Source organism: Pinus tabuliformis, chromosome 4_1 (genome assembly GCF_031772625.1).
Source record: "Pinus tabuliformis cultivar Carrire ecotype Pingquan chromosome 4_1, CPIR1, whole genome shotgun sequence".
Classification (NCBI taxonomy): Eukaryota; Viridiplantae; Streptophyta; class Pinopsida; order Pinales; family Pinaceae; genus Pinus; species Pinus tabuliformis.
In genome coordinates, this window is record NC_142303.1 from 121,559,269 (window position 1) to 121,583,939 (window position 24,671).

General features: G+C 39.4%; 2 long non-coding RNA genes and 1 pseudogene across 2 annotated transcripts; all 3 read left to right on the forward strand.

The window, feature by feature from the left end:
* The first annotated feature begins 17,129 nt into the window (after nt 1-17,129).
* LOC149174497 (LEAF RUST 10 DISEASE-RESISTANCE LOCUS RECEPTOR-LIKE PROTEIN KINASE-like 1.1 pseudogene) lies at nt 17,130-18,294 on the forward strand (annotated as a pseudogene).
* Nucleotides 18,295-22,670: 4,376 nt separating this feature from the next.
* On the forward strand, nt 22,671-23,104 carry LOC149174498 (uncharacterized). The gene is made up of 2 exons (XR_016258490.1): nt 22,671-22,947; nt 23,031-23,104. It is a non-coding gene; the product is annotated as an uncharacterized LOC149174498 (long non-coding RNA).
* A 186-nt stretch (nt 23,105-23,290) lies between these two features.
* Nucleotides 23,291-23,712, forward strand: LOC149174499 (uncharacterized). Its single transcript, XR_016258491.1, has 2 exons — nt 23,291-23,344; nt 23,458-23,712. It is a non-coding gene; the product is annotated as an uncharacterized LOC149174499 (long non-coding RNA).
* The last annotated feature ends 959 nt before the right edge of the window (nt 23,713-24,671 follow it).

Below are 24,671 nucleotides of genomic sequence, written 5' to 3' on the forward strand. Positions count from 1 at the left end.
TCCTCAGCTTCTGCTGAAACGGCTTGACCCCTTCTTTGATTGGAATGACATGTTGGATTATTTGTGTGTCGTATGTTTTCATATCATCATATGTCCACACGAACACATCCCGGTACTGTTTGAACAAGCGAACAAAGGCTTGCTCTTACTGCGTGCAACACGTACTGAGATTGATGAACTTCAAATCTTATTCTATTCCCAAGTTTATCTATTCATGCATCATGGTGGATCTGTGGGTTTTGCTGTTCTTTGGCCCCTGAAAGAGATTCTGCAAGTCATAGAGCTTTTCCAAAGATACCACACCCTTGGGGATGAGATTGTCTTTCTTTTCATCAGCCCCAACTTGTAGACACTGCTCCTGCTCATCTTTATCAATTGTTGTGTCTTTGAAGACATCCGCGTTGGCCATGAAATGCAGTATATATTAATCATCGTCAAAAACATGTAGACTAGTTATGTTATCATGGATAGAAGGCTTATACTGGGCAACCAAGACAGGGACACAAATCAAAAACTTCTCACTGATTGGGAAACCAAGAAAAAGTGCACTCCTTTCCTTGGAAACATCTAAAAATTTGGGAAAGAAGGAAACATCTCATTGTAATTTCTTTATCCAATAATGTATTTGATTTTTATGCAATATCTTTTGTAATTACAAAATTAAAAATAAGGAGAATGTTTGCATTGTTTATAAAATGCTCATCTCTCCCTCATAATAAATGATGATATTTCCAGAGAGCTGTTATGTTATCCTCTTTTCTTTGTTATGTGATTCTCTGAATCAGTTTCTCAGAACTGCAGGTAGATCAATTGGTATCAGAGCATAAGATCTTGGAAGCCATCCACCTCTTCGAAGTTTTTTTTTTAGGCTCATAGATTTCAATCCATTCGGTGGATGAAAATCATGCCTCCCCGTTAAGAGCCCTCAACTGCGGACTCACTAGTCCATGAATTAGCCATGTCTCTTCAAGAGCTAATTACGTTGTAGAAACGGTGCCCTCTAGGGCAATTGAAGCTCGATACATGCTTTCAGTTGCCCAAATTCTCAGGCCAAATGAATGGCAAGGCTTTCGCTTCTTGGCTCCGCAGTCTCTCCAACTATTTCAGAACAAGTCCAACTATGGAAGAGGAAATGAAACTTCAAATCGCCAGTCTACGATTGGAAGGCTTGGAACAAACATGGTGGGATACTCATTTGGAGAATATTTCCTTGGTTGTCGAACTTGGAGAACCAACAGAGAACAGATTGACACCTATCGCATCTTGGGATAATTTTTCTAGGCCTTAAGAGAACGCTTCTATCCCCTAGGATATATCCAAAATATCCTTGCCAAATGGTTACAACTTTGACAACTACCAAATCAATCAATGCAAGCTTAAATTGATGTCTTCTACAAGTTGTGATTCAACTCCATATATCTGTTCCAGAAAAGGTGATAATTATCAAATTTAATTATGGTTTTCTAATGCTTTTTCGCCAAGAAGTTGATTTGTTTGATAGTACTTCATTGGACAAGGCATTTATTCGAGCCCTGGTTGTGGAACACAAAGTGGGTCCTCGAATCTGATCTCCTCAAGCCAGAAATGGTCCATCTCCCTTTGGTTCTTCTAATATAGCCTCTGCCTCATCCCCCACACCTCACAATACCCCCTGGTGTACATTTCATAAGACCAACTCACATGCTTTTGCAGATTGTAAAGTACTGAAAAATCTATGCCCTAACAAGACTCTTATTACAGAGGTCGAGCAACCAAATGCCACTACCCCTCTTGCAGTTGTTTCTCTCGACAACCCTACCAAAGTGGACCCCTCTCTCATCCTCATGACTTCTAATGCAACAAACACCTCTGGTGCACCTCTATTTACCCATAATTGTCAAATTAAACATGAGTTGGCCACTCTTATTCTCGACAATGGCAGTCAAAAGAATCTTGTGGCACAAGACTTGGTTCAATGCCTTTGCCTTCCCACCACTCCACACCCACACCCTTATCAGCTCAGTTGGGTCCAAAATGATGGTCCTCATCTTACCATCTCCCAACGATGTGTTGTAACCTTTGCTATTGGCCCTTTTCACGATACTATGGTATGTGATGTTTCTCCTCTCAATTGTGTCGATTTGTTACTAGGAATTCCATACCAAGAAGCCCGACATGTTGTTTATCATGCTAAAGATCACCAATACCACTTGCAGCATGATGGCCGCACCTATGTGCTCACATCCTTAGCTAGCACATCAACCCAACCTTCTACTAGCAAAGCTCCCATTACGAGAGCCAATTTAAACCAATGTGTTTCTTTGTGCTTGGTTCGCCCTGTCAAGCTAGACAACCTCACCAATCCAGTCCCTCCTGCAATGGCTCCTCTACTCCAAGAATTTGCAGATGTCTTCACCCAACCCATAGGGCTGCCTCCAACATGCTCTGTTGAACACAAAATCGATCTTATTCCTGGTGCTTCCTTACCCAATACCCCATCTTATCGCCTCGCTCCTCGAGAGGCCACTGAAATCGAACACCAAATTGAACAATTGTTGACATCCAATCATATTCAACCTTCATCCTCACCATGTGCATCTCTAGCTTTTATTATTCCCAAAAAGGATACTTCTGAATGACGCCTTGTGACAGACTACCAGGCCATTAATAAAGCCACTGTTAAAAACCACTACCCCCTACCCCACATTGAGGATTTGTTGGACCACTTACATGGGGCTTGTTTCTTCACAAACATGGATTTGACTGCAGGCTACCATCTAGTTCACATGCATGCATCCAACACATGGAAAAATTCTTTCAAAACAAGGTTTGGGCTATTTGAATGGTTGTTCATGCCATTTGGACTGACCAATGCACCGACCACCTTTATGAGATTCATTAATGATGTTTTTAGGGCACACTTGGGTAAGTTTGTGGTCATTTACCTTGATGGTATTTTGGTATTTAGTAAATATTTGGAAGACCATCTTCAGCACGTTTGCATCATATTTGAGTTATTGCGAACACATCAACTTCAGGTCAAAGAGAAGAAACCCTATTTTGGACAAACATCAATTCAATATTTGGGAGTTATTATTGACTGTTATGAAACCAGCTCAAGAAAAGATAGAAAAGAAAGATCAACGCCTTAGAATTCAGCCTCTTCGAGGGGGCAACCTCCTTTACATTACATAAATGAACAATTCTTCGATGATACAAATGACAAAACCTCCTTTCTATATATAGGAGTCTAAGGAGTCACAATATAATCCAGCTGACCTAACAATAATAATATAAAGCCACAAAAATAACAATAGAGGGATTCTATGGGGCACAGAAATAACAATATGGGGGTAATAGGGGCACAACAATATAAATAAGGGGTATAACTACAATAGTAATGGGGTAATCACTAGTATTATAGGGACCTAACATGCCCCTCTCCTTCAAAAAAGTGTTGTCCTCAACGCTTGAGCAGTTCTGGATACTTCTGCATAAAATTCTCATCCTCCCATGTGGAATCTTCAGCGGATAAGTTCTTCCACTTGATAAGATACTCTGAAATTGATCGATTTCGTAGTTGTCGAGTTCTTGTTTCTGTGACTGCTTCCGGTTCCAATATAATTTTTCCTTCCTCATCAAGTTCTGGCAATATTGTTTGAACTGGGAGCTTGTCACCTATAACCTTCTTTAATCATGAAACATGGAAAACTGGGTGCAATCGAGAAGCTGCAGGAAGCTCCAATTTGTATGCCATAGTACCAATCTTTTCCAACACCTTGTACGGACCATAATACTTTGGTGATAATTTATTATCCTTCTTATCTTGCTTTAGGGACATTTGCTTATATGGTTGTAGCCGTAGGAATACCCAATCACCTACATCAAAACTTCTTTCACTGCGATGTTGATCTGCCTGTTGTTTCATTCTATTTTGTGCCAACACGAGGTTATCCTTTAAGAGTTGTAGCACCTTGTCAACATGTTCAACATGATCCTTCCAAGACTTGCTGTAGATTAGTATATCATCAAAAAATACCAACACAAATTTTCTAAGGAATGGTATGCTTCCTAGTTGCCATAATTTTGCTTTCCATTTTTGTAGATGATTTCAAAGTCATAACCAAACATCTTTGTGACCCACTTTTGTTGCTCTTCAAAGGATAATCTTTGTTCTAAAAAGTATGGTGGGCCCATAACCCACAGGTCCCAGGATCGTAACCTGGCTCTGATACCAAATGTTATGAAACCAACTCAAGAAAAGATAGAAAAGAAAGATCAACGCCTTAGAATTCAGCCTCTTCGAGGGGGCAACCTCCTTTACATTACATAAATGAACAATTCTTCGATGATACAAATGAAAAAACCTCCTTTCTATATATAGGAGTCTAAGGAGTCACAATATAATCCAGCCGACCTAACAATAATAATATAAAGCCACAAAAATAACAATAGAGGGATTCTATGGGCACAGAAATAACAATATGGGGGTAATATGGGCACAACAATATAAATAAGGGGTATAACTACAATAGTAATGGGGTAATCACTAGTATTATAGGGACCTAACATTGACAACATAGATGTTCGCCCAGATCCATCTTGGGTACAAGCTTTGGCACAATGGCCAGCCCCTTCCAATGCACATGACCTCAAGAGCTTCATGGGAGGTATTAATTTCTACATAAATTTTTTCTCTCATTTCTCACAGTTGGCTCACCCTTTGCACTAGTTGTCAAAGCATGCAAAGTTTATATGGAATGTCGAATTTGAGCACTAGATTACTCAACTCAAGAATGCATTATGCTCGGCCCCTATTCTTCGCTTGCCAGATATGAATGAACCATTTGAGCTCGAAACTGATACCTCTCAATTCGCCATTGGCGTTGATCTTAAATAGGGAGGCCACCGTATGGCATACCATTCTGAGGTGCTTGTGGATGCTAAGCTCATGTACAACACATATGACAAGGAATTCTATAGTCTAGTGCAATATTTGAAGTAATGGCGCCATTACATTCTTGGCAAAGAGACCATCCTCCATACAGATCATCATCCACTAATCTTCATCAAATCACAATGCAAGATTCAAGAGCAATGCCATCTAAAGTGGCTTTCTTACATTCAACAATTCCATCTGGTGATTAAATTTAAGAATGGGACAACAAATAAAATGGTTGATTTGTTAAGTCAGCCACCTACTCAGGTCCTACACATTCTAGAGGTTTTCGTGCTGCATATGATGCCTGGAAAGATATGTATGCAATAGATCTAGTCTTTGGGGAGATATGGGAAGCTCTGCAGTAACCTATAATCATCAACCAAACTCCCTTTCTTGATTATACCATTCGTAATGGTTGGTTGTATAAACTTAACCAACTCTGTGTGCCACAATCTGATGATCGTCTCCTTCTCATCTGTGAAGCACATTCCTCTTCATGTGGAGGGCATTTTGGCACAACCAAGACCATTCTCAATCTTCACCGCCACTTCTATTGGCCTACCTTACCCAAGCAAGTGGAAAAATTCATTCGCACATGTTCTCTTTGTTCACAAAGCAAGCCCTCAAACTGTAAGCATGGTTTGTATCAACCATTACCAATTCCCTCTCATCCTTGGGAATCCATTTCCATGGAATTTTTAAGTGGTCTTCCTACTACTTTCCGCAAACATGATGTTATTTGGGTAGTGGTATGTCGTTTCTCCAAGATGGTTATCTTTATTCCTTGTCATAAGACTACCTCTACTGCTCAGACCGCGGATCTCTTCTTCCAACATGTTTAGCCACACTTTGGTTTGCCAAGTAGAATTATTTCTGATCATGACTCTTGTTTTCTCAATACATTTTGGCGTACTCTTTGGTCTTTGTTGGGTTGCCAACTTCATTTCTCCATTGAATTTCACCCACAAATAGATGGACAAACCGAAGTTTTTAACCGTACTTCGGTTCACTCCCTTCTCAGTTATTTTTCTAGCAACAAACAATGGGATACATATTTTCACATCAATCAACATAGTTACAATAGTGCCACACACTCCTCCACTGGTTTCTCCCCTCTTGAGGTTTGTTTTGGGTTTTAGCCAAGTGCACCCTCTAAGATGCCACTGACTATCATCCCTTTTGGGTATGCGCATCAACAACAGGAACAAAAATAAGCTCAACATTTCATAAACTCCATATCTCAACGCCAAAATTTAGTAACTGCTACTTTGCAGGCAGCCCAAGATTGCGCCAAACAAAGGCATGACAAGCAGTAAACACCGTTGTCTTTTCAACCCAGAGATCGTGTTTGGCTCTTGTTGGACAAGAAATGCTTCAAGGGCCACCACCATAAGCTGCACCCTCTGTGATATGGCCCCTATATTGTTCTGGAATGCATTGGCAACAATGCATATCGCTTGGACTTGCCTTCCCAGCTTGGCATCCATGATGTGCTTAATGTTAATAATCTCAAGCTCTTTGAACCACCTCTCCTTGAGGAATCTATTACAGTTTGTCATCTGGTAGATAATATTCCATATTTTTAGCCTCCTCTACTCAACGATACAATTCTTGACTCCAGGAAAAGGAATACATGCCAGTAGCCTTACTTATCATATCTGGTTGGTCGAAAGGGACACACACTAGCACAGGCAAAATGGATGACTGCTGAAACATTGCAACGCACTTTCCCTCATTTGGTGGAGGAAGCAGGGACGCTTCCTGCTCTAAACAGGGAGGAATTGGGAAACCAAGACAGGCACACAAATCAGAAACTTCTCACTGATTGGGCAACCAAGAAAAAGCACACTCCTTTCCTTGGAAACATCTAAGAGTAGAAAAGATGGAAACATCTAAAAAACTGGGAAAGAAGGAAACATCTCAATGTATTTTCTTTATCCAATAATGTATTTGATTTTTGTGCAATATATTTTGTATTTACAAAATTAAAAATAAGGAGAATGTTTGTATTATTTATAAAATGCTCATCTCTCCCTCAAAATAAATGATGATATTTCCAGAGATCTATTCTATTATCCTCTTTTCTTTGTTATGTGATTCTCTGAATCAGTTTCTCAAAACTGTAGGTAGATCATATACCAAATTTCAACAATAAATCTATCCCTAAGTGGTGACATCCTAGAAGCTACGTTTGATAAAGCATTGGCAATTGCATTGCGTGTTCTTGGCACAACAATGATATTAAATTCTTGTAAGTTAGAGACCATTCGCCATAACTCTTGTTGGTAACTTTTTAGATGAGGTGATAAACAGTGTATGGTGTTACATACCTTTTGTACCACTATTTCCAAATCACCTACCACTTTGAGCGCAACAACCTTGAGGCTAATGGATTTTTGCAGGCCCAATATGAGTGCTTCGTATTCAGCAATTTTGTTTGTGTACTCGAACTCCAAGCGGCTCGAGATCAAATGTTTCCTGTGCTTAGGTTCAATCAAGACACACTAGGCTCGAGAGCCATCTAGTGTCTTTGATCCATCAAAGTACATGGTCCACAACTCATTTGTACATGGACCGTTCGATGCACTTGTACTATTGCTATTGCTGCTAGTGTTACAATGTATTGTACAAGTTTCATTTCCATCAGTTGGGTAAGGAAGGAGACCCAATTGCATGTCTGGTTGGGTTGGAGCTCGTTGTGTGAGATAACACCCCAACATTGTTTCCAAGAAGAAGTTGCCGAACATGAGCTCTGCGAAGGCTAATGGTTCGTTCTCGTCATTGATGGGAGTGATGTTATGCCTCATGTATCTCTCAGATAACACCTGGATTTGATTGCTTTTTCCCTGATACAGAAGCCACAAGTGTGACCAGTTTGTAGCAAAGTATCCATTCAACTTGCTAGACCAGTCTCTGCTGAGTAGTAAGCCATATGCTTCCGATATGTCCACAACAACAATGTTTATGCACCAATGAACTCATCCATCATGAGATAAACGGATGATCACATCACGAAGTTCACCAATGGATGGTACGCATGTTCAATCAAGTTGGATGATCTGTGCAGAAGTATTGCTCCATTGTGTATTGATCTTCTTAGCGATGGAGAGCAGCATGACATTGGTTGATATGCCAGAATCAACCAAACAGTTGTGAACATTGCAGTTAAATATTTTGAATGAAAGCAAGAATGGAGGGAAAACAGAGTTTACTTCTTCCATCCGAAGTGTGTTGAGCATAACTGCGAGTGAACCAGGAGATCTGCTTACTCCCTTGCTGGTAGAGGTTGCACTATCCGTAGATGTGTTCCCTAGCGCACACAACAGAATATCCCGCTGACTTTGAATCTTAGCCAACTCGAACAAATTGATGTTTGTGAGATTTTTCTTCATGTCTTCCACAATGTTGTAGTCGAGAGTGGGTAGACTTACCGAGGTGTTCGAGGTCAGACTTGTGTTCATACTGTCTGGCGGAGTGTTCTGTAGTTTGCTGCTCATGGACGTGCTTTTGTCCACCACTGTCTTCCTAAGATTTCTTTGTGTTTTATATTTTTTGACGGTTGGTGGATCAAACTTCCTCAGTAGTTCAAGCTTTTCTCGCATTTCCCCAAATGTAGGGGGAGCCCCTTGACTTCTTAGATTGTATCGACCATTTTTCTTTTGGGGCTGCTTCTCGGTGTTTGTCTTCTACGTTACTTGCAAGCACTAATACATGTTGATTACTTGCCCAGTGTTGGGTGCCTCATAAGATGCAGTATCTTCGTCATCGTTTGTGTCTCTCGGTTGGCACTATGGAATACTCACTACGTTTAGTGTGTGGTTGTATATTGAGCCTTCAACTCGTTTCCATTCCAAACAGAACCCTTCCGGGTGACTGTTTTCATGGAAAGAGAAAAAATCGGTATTCGTGCACTATTCTAACTAGAACACTAAACTGGAGCTCTACGCACTTTTCGCTGGGAAGTAGTTTCTTCCTAATGAAATGCTTCCTTGTTGTTGTTTGGGCGGCCGACTACTCTTAGATGTGTCGACTGTTCATTGTTTGAGCTCAGACACTTCTGTTATCAAGTTCTTGACAAGATGAGTAAGGGTTTCAATATCACTTGCTTCCTTGTCTTTGCCCTTACTCGCGGAATCTTGGGGCTTCCTTCTCGCATCTCTGGAGTCCTTCACTGGTTCATCATCCTTGATGACTCCAATCACGCGCAGGTCCTTCTCTACAACGATTGCCTCTTCGCAGTTTTTTAGTAATGTTGGTTTTCCCAGTTCTCTACAATGTTGGTTGCCAGTGCAAATGTATAGTAATCGACAGTGATGGAGTCATGATGTTTCGTGTCCATTGCAAACTTGTTCAATATGCACAAAAACCTCTGATTGAAGTCTTTTACCTTTTATTTCACCTCCATCTTCAGGCTGCCCAACTCTTTGAGCAACATGGCCGGGGTCTTGTCATCAACAATTTTTTCCAGAAACATGTGTTTGAACATACCCCAGTTATGGATGGAGTTGACAGGAAGGTTGTGATACCATATTGTTGCGCGGCCATCCAAGGTACATGGGAATAGTCTACATGCAACATCGTCATATCGTACCTCGATTTTCTGCAGTTGTAGGTAGAAGTTGTCCAAGTGATCTTCTGCCTTCTTTGTGAGCATTCTCTCTGAACGCTTGGGCATCCTATGCAAAGAACCCGGGAGAGCCAATGGTCCCTGAGTCATCCATTCAAGTTTTTTTCAACCATGTCTTCTTCTTCTTCTTCGTCCTACTCATCTTCTTCAGAATCTGATGGTTTCGGGTCTGAGTCTGTTGGTTCGTCTCCGCCTTCGCCTCCTCCGCTGCCTTCTCCTTTGCCTCCTGTACCAGAATATGAGCCCAAGATCATGAGGGTGTCTCGTTCTCCCTATTGGAAGACTGGAGGTTCCTCTCCATTCTCAACAGCGTCTGCTAGACCTTCGAGTGTGGAAGGAAGAACTTCTTCCACTGACGATACAACAGCTCTTGTGGGAGTGGTCTCTAGCTTTCTTGATGCATATGGAATATCTTGTATTCCTGGGATCAGTCCGACTGCTTTTGCGAACTAACGAGTGATGGGACACACAGAGCGAAGGTGTTGATATGAAATTTCGTGTTCATATCTGGGAAGTGAGGAGTAACCAACTTCAGAGTTGCACGTAGGTGAGAGGGAGTGCGAGTTATTGCCTTGACCAGATGATTGATGAGTGAGGGTGAGAGGACATTCAAACATAAACAACTGGAGACCCTCCTTCTAGCGCCAGAAATGTTGACGGTGTTGGAACAGACAACATTCAGGGGATCTCCCCAGTATGAAGTCCCAACTAGACCTCACACTGTTTGGTGTAGGAGTCCCATCCAGTATGATGGCCCGATTTCCATTATCTTAAAGGTTTTCCTTAGCTCTTGCTTGTCAACACATGAGAGTGGTCTGATTTGTCTTCAAACAACGAGGTTTGCATGCCTAGTGAATGCTTAGTGTTACTTGTGTTAAGGTTATTTCACCGCAGAGGGAGAGGGTGGAAGTGAGTCTCAAGTCGAAAGGGAATAGTACCAACTCTATCAGAGACACACAACACAGCAGGACGTGTGCAACCTCCGGCAAAGTAGTCCACATAGATGCGACAGTCATAAACACACAATGAATGGATAGCACGTACAAAACCCAATGGAGTAGTCCACACGAGTGCGATGGTCATTAAAACAAGTCTGTGAGGATGGTTCTGTTAAGTGTCCGGTGGGATAGCCCACACAGGCGAGACAACATTAACAACTTATACAACACATTTTCGTAAGCATATGTAATAGAACAACTGAAATAATTCAACTGTCTTAATACAGGTTAAAGCAACATGCATTATAGGTGTCCAGAGAATAGTCTTACAAATAAATACAATACATATGCGAAAACATGCTGGCTTGTAATCAGGTTTCTGAATTAAGAAAAAGTTCCAAGACACATCGGTATACCATACATCACTAACCCCGATAGTGGGGCGTTGGAGCCACTACTCGCTCTTGAAAGAAAAGACTACAAGCTCTCAAGGCTATGTGGGAGGAGCTAAGGTGAAAAGTCTTTTGCATGTACAAATGAGGGGTATTTATAGCCCAGGATAAAACTTGCCCTTGTGACTGTTTGACGTCCCTCATGACTGTTTTATTTACATGAATCTTCAAATTTACATGCAGGTCTCTTGGACTTCCACGTTACATTACATTGATTACAACAGTGTGGCCCACAGTAGTGATGTGGCCGAGATGACTCATGACATGACTCAACATGACAAAGTTGGTACGTTCATGCTGGTGGTGGTGTGCATGTCGAGCTGCAGTGCTGCTGACTGATGTACGTGCTCCTGGTGTATCATAGCTTCAATTCTGCATGGCAAGGTGTGTAAAGTCTGTGATGGTCTTAGTGTTTGCTTGATGTTGCATGAGCATGTCTCTCCTTCGCTTGTACTTGGCATGCTCCATGTGTTCATCCATTTGTGAACAAGTCTCCTTGCATGCGCTCCTTATTCATCCCGTTCGTCACCGCGCCATGTCTCATCCATGTACTTGTATCTGCAATCACTCATGATGAGATGACATCAAATCCATAAATATCCTAGTCTACCATGATGCATGTTTTTTCACTTTTGGATGCAGGTGACTGGGAGAGAGGACAAGGCTCTGAAACTATGCAAGGCACATTTCAAGTCGGGATGCGGGCTTCAGGCACTGTCCATGAAAATTGCGTAGAGGTCACTAGGAGGCTGAGATGGGCAATCCGGATCGACAATGACTGTCTGCGGGATCTAGCTCGGCTGAAGGGCAGATCTATGCAATTTTTTCAGGGAGACAGTGCAGTCAACAGGGGGAGACTGGCAGTGAATACTATGCAATTTCTTCTGGGAGCTCGCAGCGGGCTACGGGAGGCTACTAGAAAAAATAACTCAAAGCTGGGAGGCTGGCCTGCTAGACATCCCTGCAGAGTTTCTGGGCTGAGAGGGATGTTGGGCAGTTGGGAGACTTCTCATGAAAACTGTACAATTTTAAGGAGGAGCAACAGGTTGACTGACAAGGTGACTGGCTGAAAAAACAACTTAATCTTTTAGGGCATTGTAGTGACAGGAAGCAGGTATCTGTCTGACATGTCTTCATAATTTATTCAGTCAATGGAAGCGGGCATGCTTGTCAGCTTCTGCATAATTTTTTGGAGGATTGGGGCTCGAGGTCACTACCTAGTCAAACTCTTTGGTTGACCACTTGGAGGCTTGGTGGGTTTGCTTGCGGGGAGCGCAGATTGAGATGGCTTGCTAAGAAACTTCTGCGTTGTTTTGGGTGACAATCGCCGGGTCGACTCCAGGTTTGCGTAGTGTACATTGCCTGGGAGGCATCCTTAAGCTCTGCGTAATTCTGGGTAGTAATACATGTTCACTGAGGGTTGAAACTGCGTAGTGCAGCTCAATAGAGGTTCAACTGTTGGGATTGGTCCTATCAAAATAGCTTCAGCAAAATGATTAAGTGTGTGAACGAGTGAATTCGTACATGCATAACCTTGCGAACACACACTCGACATGACTTGACGACAAGAGACCTCAAACCATCAAGACAGCATACACTCAGTGTGACTGACCGATGGTGCGAGCGACAAGCGCAACAATTGTGATAAATTTTTGGATGACCACGACGACAGTTGTGCGACATTACATACAACTCCATGTGTGAGTGCAACGAATGTTTACATAGCGAATACAACTTGTAGTCACGAAGATGGACCTTGTGCATGGCTAGAACATGGCTGCAAGCATGACATCATGACCAACATGCCAAAATATGTCTGGTGAACGGTCAAGCGATGAGGGTGCAAAGACTCAACACGAGCTCACGTGATGAGCCCGAGTGTTTGCAAACATCAAGGAAAAACCAAGGAAGGTTTTGAAATTGGATGCAGGCCAAAATTTTGGAGGGTGTTGCAGCCACTACAACTGGTTGCTAGAGCTATAACAAACACATCTCCTCCATCCTACTAAAAAGGTTTTTCAAATTCGTAACTAAAATCATTATTTTCCTTCTTATTCTTTTTTTCTCTTCCTTACAGTGTCTTCTAAAATGACAATCTTTTCATAGTTCCAACATTCTTATTTGGGATTTCTAGGAGACTTGTCTCCCATGGGATTTGAACATACCCCTTTCCCTCTTGTAACATTTCTTATTTGATCTTCCATGAACTGTCAAGTCCTCATTGGTGGATTCAAAAGATTTCCACCTCGCCTCTTATGAGAATAAAGTAGTCACAACCTCATTAGGCATTAATGAATTTACAATGAATATAATGGCCAATACTAGGCTTTTTTATGAATCTGGTAAGGAATATAATTTTTTTATACAATTACCATCCTTGCCCATCTTCTTTCCAACTAAGATCAACTAGGTCATAATAGTATTGAATCCATCAAGTACTCAAATACAAAATCACCATCACTCATTCTGAAGGAAAATAACTTTTTCCACGTGCAATTTTTATTAGGTAGGGATTTAGCCCACAGCACAAACCCCCAGATTCTTCTAGAGAGTTTCAACAAAATTTTCTTCAAAAATGTTTGACAACACTAAATGACCCGATGATCTATAAATTGTCATGAATATTCCACTAAATAGTTCATTACAACATATCTCCTAAAATATATTATAGAATCAGAAATCTACACTCTGAGAGTTTATTTCTCCTTAGATTTCTGAATCTATTAATTATTGTTTATTGTGTATTCATGCAAATTATAGATATGCATAAAGTAGAGAAAATTGAAATAAAAACTCACAAACCACAATTGATACAAGATATATCTTGAGAAACCCTTTCAGGAGAAAACCCAACTGGAAGGTGACGTTGCTCTGCTTTCTTTCTTTGCATAGAAATTGGATGCAAGTACTTAGAAGTAAGGTCTATGGATTGTGGGATACTACAGTGCACAAATCCTCTATGTGTTTTCTTTCCCTGTCCGTCTCGACGACTGTACTCATCTATGGAACAAGATGTCCTCAAAATGAATGGAACCCTTTTTCCTCTTAGTGGTTTGGTTATAACACAACTCAATAGCCTACTAGTGGTTAGGTTTGACTCCTTCAACTCTTAACTAGAGTTACAATATGGACTCTTCTAAAGTCTTATTCATCATTATCACATGACAAGCCCCTTTTCCATGAATAATGGGGGATGACGTGGCATATTATTGAATTATGGTGGCTAAAATAGGAAGATCAACTTCTAAGTGGTATAACATTTGCATACATACTTTGATTGCGGTGAAACTTGTGTCGCTGGAAAGATCTTTGTGTACAGAATAAGAAAAAAAGATGTGGCCCTAAAGTTGCAAAGCTTTACCCCCCAAAAAATGTCATTTGACGTCTCAAAAAGCTCTTGGAAGGTTTCAGACCCCATTTTGCAAAACTAGGTCCCACTGGTAAAAATGGTCCTAGGATTAGTTGATTCCTCCATTTTTTTCACTCTAAAAGCATCAAGATGGATGAAAAACAACATAATAATCCAATCTAAATTAGCCAAAAAAATTCTAATAAAATTTTCTCACCTTTATCTCCATCACTACCCACTCTTCATCTTTCATACCAATAGAAAGTTCTTGGAACCCATAGATTCTTGGAACCCATAAATCTTGATGTACGAGCAAATCCTCCCTCTTAAACTTTCATAACTCCAAGTTAGTGCCCTTTAAATTCTCCGTTTCTACTCCAAATATGCTCGTTGTTTCCCAATAACAATATTTTCTTTCATGCAAACTCCCATTAAAACCAATAGTAAATTAAAAAACTTTCCCCAGATCCAAAGTGATCATGCTCATACCAATTAAAAAGAAGCAAAGGTTTAAAATACACGGTAAAAATCTAAAGAAACATAATTATATTAATGAATACAAAAATATACCGCCATTTAGATTTGAACCTATGAAAAAGCATATTTACTCGATTAATTTTACTACGACAAGTTTTAACATCAACAAATGTTTACATAATTTGTTTACATGATCCTTCTTGGATACAATAATATAATTTCATTGCTTTTGAGAAACGAGTGCAAGGGGATATATATAAATACCCAAGCCACTATAAGATAAATTTAAGATAAGTCCACTTGCATTCGTTTCTTAAGAAAAGCAATGAAATTATATTATTGTAAAGGATCACGTAAGCAAAATCTCCGAAACATTAGCTAAAGTTGATATATTTAAGATAAGTCCACTTGCATTCGGTTTCTTAAGAAAAGCAATGAAATTATATTATTGTAAAGGATCACGTAAACAAAATCTCCGAAACATTAGCTAAAGTTGAAAGTCGTGATGGAATAGAGCCAACTCAAGTCAAAAGGAATGCGTACACGTGGTAACTCGTCAATGTGTATGAAGGCCCAGAAAAGTAAAAAAAGTATAGGTGGAAGTATCCTGGAATGTAAGAGATTGCTATATCTTCTCCCCATGGTCACGCCAAAGATATGAAGGTTGCATCAAAAGTCGAGTTACAAGACGAATTTCACGGGAAAATATGAAGATTGATGTATGATGGAAAAGGTGTCCGCATATTAGTCATCGCAAGCAGTTCGTCGAGTTACTCGCTGCCAATGCAAAAAGACGAAAGGAGGCCCCGCCTGTTCAGAATAAAACTGAACTTTGCATATGCCTAAAAGTCAAGTTGACTGTGCACTCTTCTGCACCGCAATTCCATGCCGTTCACCTCACGTTCGCTCTCTGTAGTTCCATCTCCTTCGTCTACTTAATGTATTTGCAGAAGCAGTTTATTGTCATCCGCTTCCTCTGTTAACTTGAAATTGTCCCTAACTTTTCATCTCCTCAAACAGAAGAGCAGTGCGGATCATGAGGATATATGCTTTTCTTCTTCCCAATTCGATGTGGCTCACTGTTCATCTTTCCCTTCTTGTTGCACCTGCTCTTCTCCTCCTCCTCTGTTCCGCAACATCATGTCTTGGCAGTCAATACCAGAATTGTCAGCAGGATTTATTTAAATGTGAGATCTTTAACTTCAGTTATCCTTTTGGCAAAAAAGGCAGCGGATGCGGTGACCCTGACTTTCAGCTTGACTGTCATGACGAAATATACCATCCTCTGCTTAATATCAACGGAGAGGAATATCGCATATTGGAGCTCCGATCCTTGGACAATAGCAGCATAATTGTTAACGACAATCTGTTTTGGGGTAAGTGTAATCTTTCAGGTAACTACTCTCAATTCTGGTGGCCTGGTTCTCATTTTCGTATCCGCGCCGAAACATACACCAATCTCACACTTTCAGGGCAGTGCGATACAAGCAATGAGGAAATGTCTCAATTAACACCCCTTCCGTTATGTGGCGATGTTTGGTATTACAATATTTCGACACCGGAATTGGGGACTGGCTTCTGTAAAAAGCATTTTGAACTACCAATTCACAGAGAGGATCCGCTAATTTTCAATAAATTCGATTTTAATTCGTACTTCCCATGGAATGGTTTTGAGGTAATATTGCATGTCGACCCCATCAGATTTCAAAGCTGTGAAGATTGTTTGAAGAGCGAAGGCACTTGTGGTTATAAAAATTCAGAACCGACTACATTTCTTTGTTATTGTCCTGATGACACCTCCCGTCCAGACAAATGCCCCACACTGCATGGTACGTTTCCTGTCTGCATTCTTCAAATTTGATTACGGAGCTCTGTGTTTGAATTATATCAATATAGAAACATATAAATGCTCCCTCCATTCGACTGGTACTCTTGAAGAAGGAGATATGTGTATGTGTTTTCCGATACACATACACATCCTTGCATTTCATGGCAATAGTAAATACAAGTAGTAATTCAAATCAGACAGCCATTACAGTAACTAGATATATTTTCTTCCAATTTAGTGTCTCCGATTTAACGTCAAGATGAAATAAATGCTCCGTTACCAATGCCAGTACACTTGTATCTGGTAATGTAGATGTGATTCCCGCTGTGACAAATATGCAAAAATGGTGGATCGTTGCTGCTACTAACTCAAATTAATAGTTGTTATGCTTCGTTGCAGGTCGCAAAAACAGGTCCGCCATTGTAATAGGTAAATCTTATTTCTTCCTTTAAATACATAAATGTCCGCTTTGACCTCAGGGTGATTACATGAATAATAATCTGTGCTTACTACCGCAGGTTGCTCTGTTGGAGGAGCTGCGCTAACAGCAATAGCATTCGTACTGTTTTTAAGGTATTATGTGAAGGGGAGAAAGCCTTCTCCTAGCCAGGGTCACGCGATGGATTCCAGCAAAAATGAGAGAAAGGACATGGAAGCATATGTGCCCAGGCTTAAGATAGGCAATCTCTCCATATTTTCATACGAAGAACTTCGACAGGCTACAAATCGCTTCCATGAGGAGAACGAACTTGGGGATGGAGGGTTCGGGTCAGTCTATCTGGGAAAACTTAGGGATGGACTGATTGTGGCGGTAAAGAGACTTTATCAGGACGGGTCTAGGACACTTTCACAGTTCATCAACGAGGTGGCCATATTTTCGTGCTTGAATCATCCATATCTCGTTCGTCTTTATGGCTGCACGTCTGCAGACAGTCCAGAGCTGCTGCTCGTCTACGAATTTGTACCAAATGGGACTTTGGAAAATCATCTTCATGGTGATCGCAATGAACCTGGGGGACTGTCATGGAATACCCGTTTGAATATTGCTATTCAAACTGCTCATGCCTTGGCTTTCCTTCACAGCTTTAATCCACCAATATTCCACAGAGATGTGAAATCCTCTAATATTCTCTTGGACGAGAATTTCAATGTCAAAGTGGCAGATTTTGGGCTTTGCAGGTATATGCCCGTAAGTGCCTCACATGTCACTACAACCCCTCAAGGCACACCAGGATATGTTGACCCAGAGTACCACAAGTACTATCAGTTGACGGAGAAATCCGATGTGTACAGCTTCGGGGTAGTTTTGGTGGAGATCATCTCCGCCAAATTAGCGGTGGATGTAAATCGGGATACAAGGGAAATCAACCTTGCTAACTTGGCAATATCAAAGATTCAACAAGGGGCTTTGCATGAACTGGTGGACCCGCAGCTGGAGATGGAAACGAATGAGGAGGTAAAGGTCACAGTAAGTGCAGTTGCAGAATTGGCCTTCAGGTGTCTGTCTTCAGAGAGCGATGACAGACCACACATGAAGGAAGTTGTTGCTCAGCTTGAGGTAATCAGAGGCATGTTGGATGTCTGTCCATCTCCACAGGAGCAGTCGGCATCGTTTCCCACCCATAAACACTGGCGATCGTTCTCCACCTCCGTGCAAGAAAAGTGGCCCATCACGGGCTACAATGCCAACGCCAGCGCATAAATTTCTCCACTATATGTAAAAGGTTAAGATCATATAGTGGAGTTTGGACTCTATACTTGCTATATAATTGCTTTATATGATGTAAATATACCTAATAAAATAGGAAGATATTTGGGATTTGAAACCAATTTAGATTCATCAATTTATCATGGGTCAAGAGGGATCAAATCTCTCGAGGTGTAAACTTTTTTTTTTTTGAGTGTAGAACTTGAAAAATTTGTAGTGGATTTGATCACTCTCTGTGCATGATAGATTTGGTGTTAGATGGATCTCAGCTGGTTCTAATTGAGGGAAAGATTGTCACATTTTTAGTTCATCATCATTATATATATTTGATATTAACTTTAAAATTCACACTCTGTTTCTTTGGTTGGCATGACCATATCATTCTTTTCTTTAATTTAGTTTGTGTTTATTGCCTTGAATAGTTTGTACCTCTGTTTTTTGATGTTTTGAATGGTTTGTGTGTTTACATGTTTGGATTTGGATGGTAGTGTTTGTGAATGTTATAATTGTTGTGTTATATTTTTATGTATATGTAATTGTCCATTAATAACTAGTTGGTCATGAAGAAGAGAAACAATATTTTCAATAATTTGTAGGGGGATTGATACTACAGATCTATTTCATTTAATTTTAGGTATCACAACTTCTGAAAATTAATTAATTCTTATTAGTATCCCTCTAGATATTACTAAATATATCTTGATGAGCAGTTTTAATAATTTATTGTATCATTATTACTCTTTAATAATTTGTTTATTTGCTAATGTTTGAAATAATATATTTCATTCAAGAATATTTATTTTATTTTATTTTATCTATGGTCTATTTTGCAAAGTGAAGAAATAATGTAATTTTCATTCTTTTTTAATGAGTGGCCATATTTATAAAATATCTACATCCAAACAATTATCACATCTCTTTTCCTCTTATGAATATTTTGAATACATTATTCTACTATCTGTTAATAATTTTGAATATATGTAATTATCTATTAGTTATTAGTTGGCGATGAAGAAGGGTGACGATCATGTCAAGTATTAATTTTCACTTTGCAGGAGGATTCATTTTGCACATCTATTTCATTTTAATTCTAAGCATCAGAACATTGACAACTAATTAAGTCATAATAGTGTCCCTCTAGGTATTATTAAATATATCTTGATTGTTTTTATTATTATTAATCTATAGCCTCAATATTAACATCTAATGCATATAATGCAACCAATCAAATAGGATTAGAAAACAACATCTACACTAAAATCAATTCATCTAATGAAAGAAACCAAATGAGATTAGAAATTGACATCTACACTAAAGTCAATGCATCTAGTGAAGGCAATCAAATAGGATTAGAAATCCACATCTACACTGAAATCAATGCATCTAGTGCAAGAAATCAAATAGGATTAGAAATCACAATCTACATTGAAATCAATACATCTAGTGCAAGCAATCAAATATAATTATAAATCAACATCTACACTAAAACCAATGCATCTAGTGCAAGCAATCAAATAGGATTAGAAATCACCATCTACACTGAAATAAATGCATATAGTGCAAGAAATCTTCTTCCCTCTCTCCCCCCTCCATCTAATCTTAAAAAATATTTTAAATAATTTACAGCCTCAAGATTAACAACTTCTAATCCATCTAATGCAAGTAATCAAATGAACTTAGAAATCAACATCTACACTAAATTACATGCATCTAGTGCAAGAAATCAACATCTATGCTGAAATCAATGCATCTAGTGCAAGCAATCAAATAGGATTAGAAAACACCATCTACAATAAAATGAATGCATCTAGAGCAAGCAATCAAATAGGATTAGAAATCAGCATCTACATTGAAAATCAATGCATCTAGTGCAAGCAATCAAATATGATTAGAAATAATCATCTATACTAAAATCAATGCATCTAGTACAATAAATATTCTTCCCTCTCCCCCCCTCCATATATATCTATATCTCCCTCCATTTATCCTTCTTTGTCTCTCTATATCACCCCTCCCCCCAAACACACACACGCACTCTCTCACCATATCTATATATCTCTCCCTCTCTCTATCTCTCTCTTATTCCCTTTCTTTACCTCCCATCTATATCTCTATCTCTCTCTTCCTCTACTTTGTCTCTCTATATCACCCCCAAAACATACACATTCGTTCTCCATATCTATCTATCTATCTCTACCTCTCCCTCTCTCTTCCCCTTATCTCCCTCTCTCCCCCCTTTATCTCTCTTCCCTCTTGTTCTCTGCCCTCCATCTCTCTCTATCTCCGTTATCACTCTCCCTCCCTCTCTCCTTCTTTCTCTCATGTCCTCTCTCTCTTCCTTCCTCTCTCTCGCTTTCTCTCCCACCTCCCTCTATCTCCCCATCCTCTCTCTCTCTTTCTCTCTCTCTCTCTCCACCCTCCAACTCAATGACTATCTCCCTCCCTCTCTCCTTCTCCCCCCCGTTCCTTCCATCTCTCCTTATTTGTCTTTCTATCTCACCCCAAAACATACACACTCTCTCTCCATCTCTCCCCTATCACACCCTTTCTCTCTCTCTATGTATTTCTTCTTCACTCCCTCTCTCCCCCTCCAACTCCATCTCTTTGTCCCTCCCTCTAAAGTCCTCTCTATGTTCCTTCCCCTCTCTCCCTTTTTCTCCTACCTCCTCCTCTCTCCCCCCAAATCTCCCATCTCTCTCTCTCTCTCTGCCCTCCAACCTTGTCACTCTCTCCTCCTCTCTTCCCCCTCTATCTTTGTGTCCTTGTCTCTCTCTCTTACCTTTCTCTCCCTCTCTCACTCCTCTCTCTCTTCATTACTCCTATCCCCTCTCCTTCATTCTATCTCCACCTCTCCCTTGTCACTCTCTCTATCTCTCCACCTCTATCACTCGTCTTTTTTCTTCTCTCCATATAGATCTAGAGTTAATTATATATCATGTTATATTAATATATATTATAATATAACGAAATAAATGTTATATTAAATTTAATATTGTATTAATTCAAAGTTATCAAATCTAATAATATTAATATTATAACATATTGATATTAATATAATATTTAATATTAATATTAATCTTTTAATATCAATATTAGATTTAATGATGTTTTTTACCTAGTGTGATAACAAAACTTATAATAAAATTACATCAAATTAATATATATGGTTTTTCCTTTTAAAGATTTATTTTACAAATATTTAATTAAAAGAAGTATTAAAACATTTTGGAGCACGATTGTCGATGTTGAATTAACCTTTTTTCCTTTTGATTTAAGAAATGATATTGGTTTGACGTTTAAAATTTTACCTAATTTGGAACTTCAATGTGCTATTTTTTTTTGTTAAAGTTAAATTTATGATACATTCAAATTCACGTATATGATAAAAGAGATATTAAACATATTAGTGATTTAAGATTCAAGTGCATGTTTTGGTCGACATTCTTTGTGTTGAATTAACTTTTTTTCTTTTGATCTAAGAAATGGTATTGGCTTGAGTGAAGATGTTTAAATTTTTACCTAATTTGGAACTTTAATGTGGTAAAAGACATGACATACTTACACATCAGAGTCATACTCGCTGTAGAATGCCCCTCTAGACGCAATGAATTAAACCAAATATTTTTGTTTTTACGAGCTTAATTAGATTGTCTATATTGATTGAATTGTGAAAGTTTTTATTTATTTCATTTAAATACCAATATTCCCTCTCGACAAAATGAATTAAACCAAATATTTTTGCTTTTACGGGCTTAATTGGGTTGTCTATCTTGATTATATAGATTGAATTGTGGAAGTTTTTATTTATTTCATTTAAATACCAATATTCCCTCCCGATGGTTTATAAGACGAGAAAAAAAAGGAAAATACCAAAGTAATAGAAGGGGAAATGGGAATCGAGTGTGAAAACAATGTCAATCAACCTCTAAATTGAATCTAAACCTTGGCATGTTTCATGCTAATCCCGATAAATGTTTGAATCTCAGAGGTATGAGGTTCACGAAAAAGGGATTTGAATATTATGTTGCTTGACCGTTCTCTAAAATGTCATCTAATTATACGATATTGAGCGGTTTTCTTATTAGTCCCTGCCATCTGGCATCCGGCAGGGACTATAGTAACCGTTCGGAGGGCAGATAACATTAAATCGCCGGGTTTTTTAGTGGTATTTTTAGTTATATCATAAAGTTTGCACTTCAACTTCTGTTGGCCATCTTATTTGGCCTCTTCCCGAGGCGGAAGAGGTCGGACCATATCTTAAACTGCTACTTACCCACAATCAACTGGCCTTGACGGTTTGCGGTTTCGATTTAATGCTGACATTAATTCCTTAATTTTTACTGTTAAGTGCGAATGGGTACATATCCTAAGTTGCTTGTTCTTTGAGCTATCTGAGGAGGCTGAACGTGTCACTCTGCATGCAGAACAGATGCTGTATTTCTTGCCTCTTACTCGTGCTTTACATTTGGTTCATCGTCCACAGCTTGAATCCAAAGCTTATTCCTGCAACCTCTAAGCTATCATCGTCCACAGCTTGAATCCAAAGCTTATTCCTGCAACCTCTAAGCTATCGCGACTGGATTTCACCGCTACCATTCGACATGGCTGCATGTGTACACAGAGCTTCCATGGAGTCCCTCAGAGCAGGTGGACTCTCCCTTAAAACGCTTTCAGTATTGACTGTTAATTAATATTCGTAAGTTTAACCATTTTTCCCAAATTCATTACAGGGCTGTTGCGGCTCTCATGTCGTTCTTGGTGAGCAGAAATGGAGAGAGCGCTGGTTCAGCTCCTTTCATCTGCACTGCGGCTCTCATGTTGTTCTTGGTGAGCAGAAATGGAGAGAGCGCTGGTTCAGCTGCTTTCATCTGCACCTGCACCAGTACCACAGAAGAGAAGGTATAAAACTTACCGTTGAATTATCCTCCATTCTGTACTCTATTTACAATAATCGTTTCACATTTAGGTCTCTAAATTTGGCTATGCATGCAGGCTTATTCACCCAACAAAATGGGGTTTCTCCAGTCCCGGTGGCTGCCAACGGGTAAGTCACTCCCTCAAGGTATCGCCTTCCTTGTAGTCACGGTAACAATTTTTCCTTTTTCCTATGTGGGTATTATTTCATTCCAGTGATAATGTTTGTTTACTTGAATGTAGGTCGCAACTTCCGTTGTGGAACGAACTTCTGGTTCCAACATTTGACTCATTCACCATTCCAGGCTCCCTTGGAAAAGCCTAAATAGTTCTCAAGAATTAGCTATTGAGGGTTTGATCGATTTTACTGAGGGTTGGAGGAACTGTTGTTCCCGTAGTCTTTAATTAGATTTATTAAATCCAGAATGTATTTAAGGTTTTTTCCGCATAGGGTTTACATCTTGTAACTTAGTTACTATTAATATTGCAGTCCTAGTAGTGAATAGATATGTTACTTCATTATTATACAATGGCTTGACCACTTTTGAGCATCCTTAGCATGAATACGATCTTATTATTCAGAACTTAAAGATATAAATTTCGTGTTAAAGATTTGGGGTTTCAATGAGCAGTTTTGATTGTAATTTCTGGGTTTTTCTTTTATCAATTCCATCCCTACAGGATTGGTATTTTCATTAATGTATGGCTTTCATGGCTGACAGAGAGACCCTTGCATCCAACAGGGTTGTTTCTATGCCCATGTGTTGTTTTAATATTAGATTATTTATCACACATTTGGACTTTTTTGGGAGCACACCTCTGTGTCGTCTCGAACTAACCAATGTTACAGTCAAATAATAAATACATAACCATTTTTATTATGGCAAGGTAAATTCTTCTTTACAGGAAATTTTTATCATTACATAATTCCCTTACAGTTTGGCTCGCACTGATTTTACATGATTGTGGTTCAACATATGTTATTCTAAATGGTTAATCGACTCTATCTATTCGAGTTTTTTCTTTGTAACTTATAGAATAGAAAAGAAATATGAATGCAAGTATCAATTAGCAATTTAGCTCTAGACCAAGCTATGTACAAATGTATCTAACTTACAGCAGTGCAGCGAAGACTCGGTGAGTACTGGAGAATTCTTCAGAGAAGATCTATCGCCTCTGCAGGTGCTTGCCTGTGGAAAAGCTGAGAAAACAAACACGTCACTTTCTACAGTGATGCGAAAGGAGTAAATTGGAGATATAACAGTTGCCAATAGCAACCTTCTGCCAAGGGTGGGCCTGTATTTGTGGAAACTTCAACTCTGGATAATTAGCATTCATGCATTTAATCTGGATCGGATGTCATCTTCATGGAGATCTGTAATAGTGACCGAAGACAGATGTTTTGGATTGTTACAATAAAGTTGCGAGCATGCAAGCCACGTGTTATATCTGTGCTG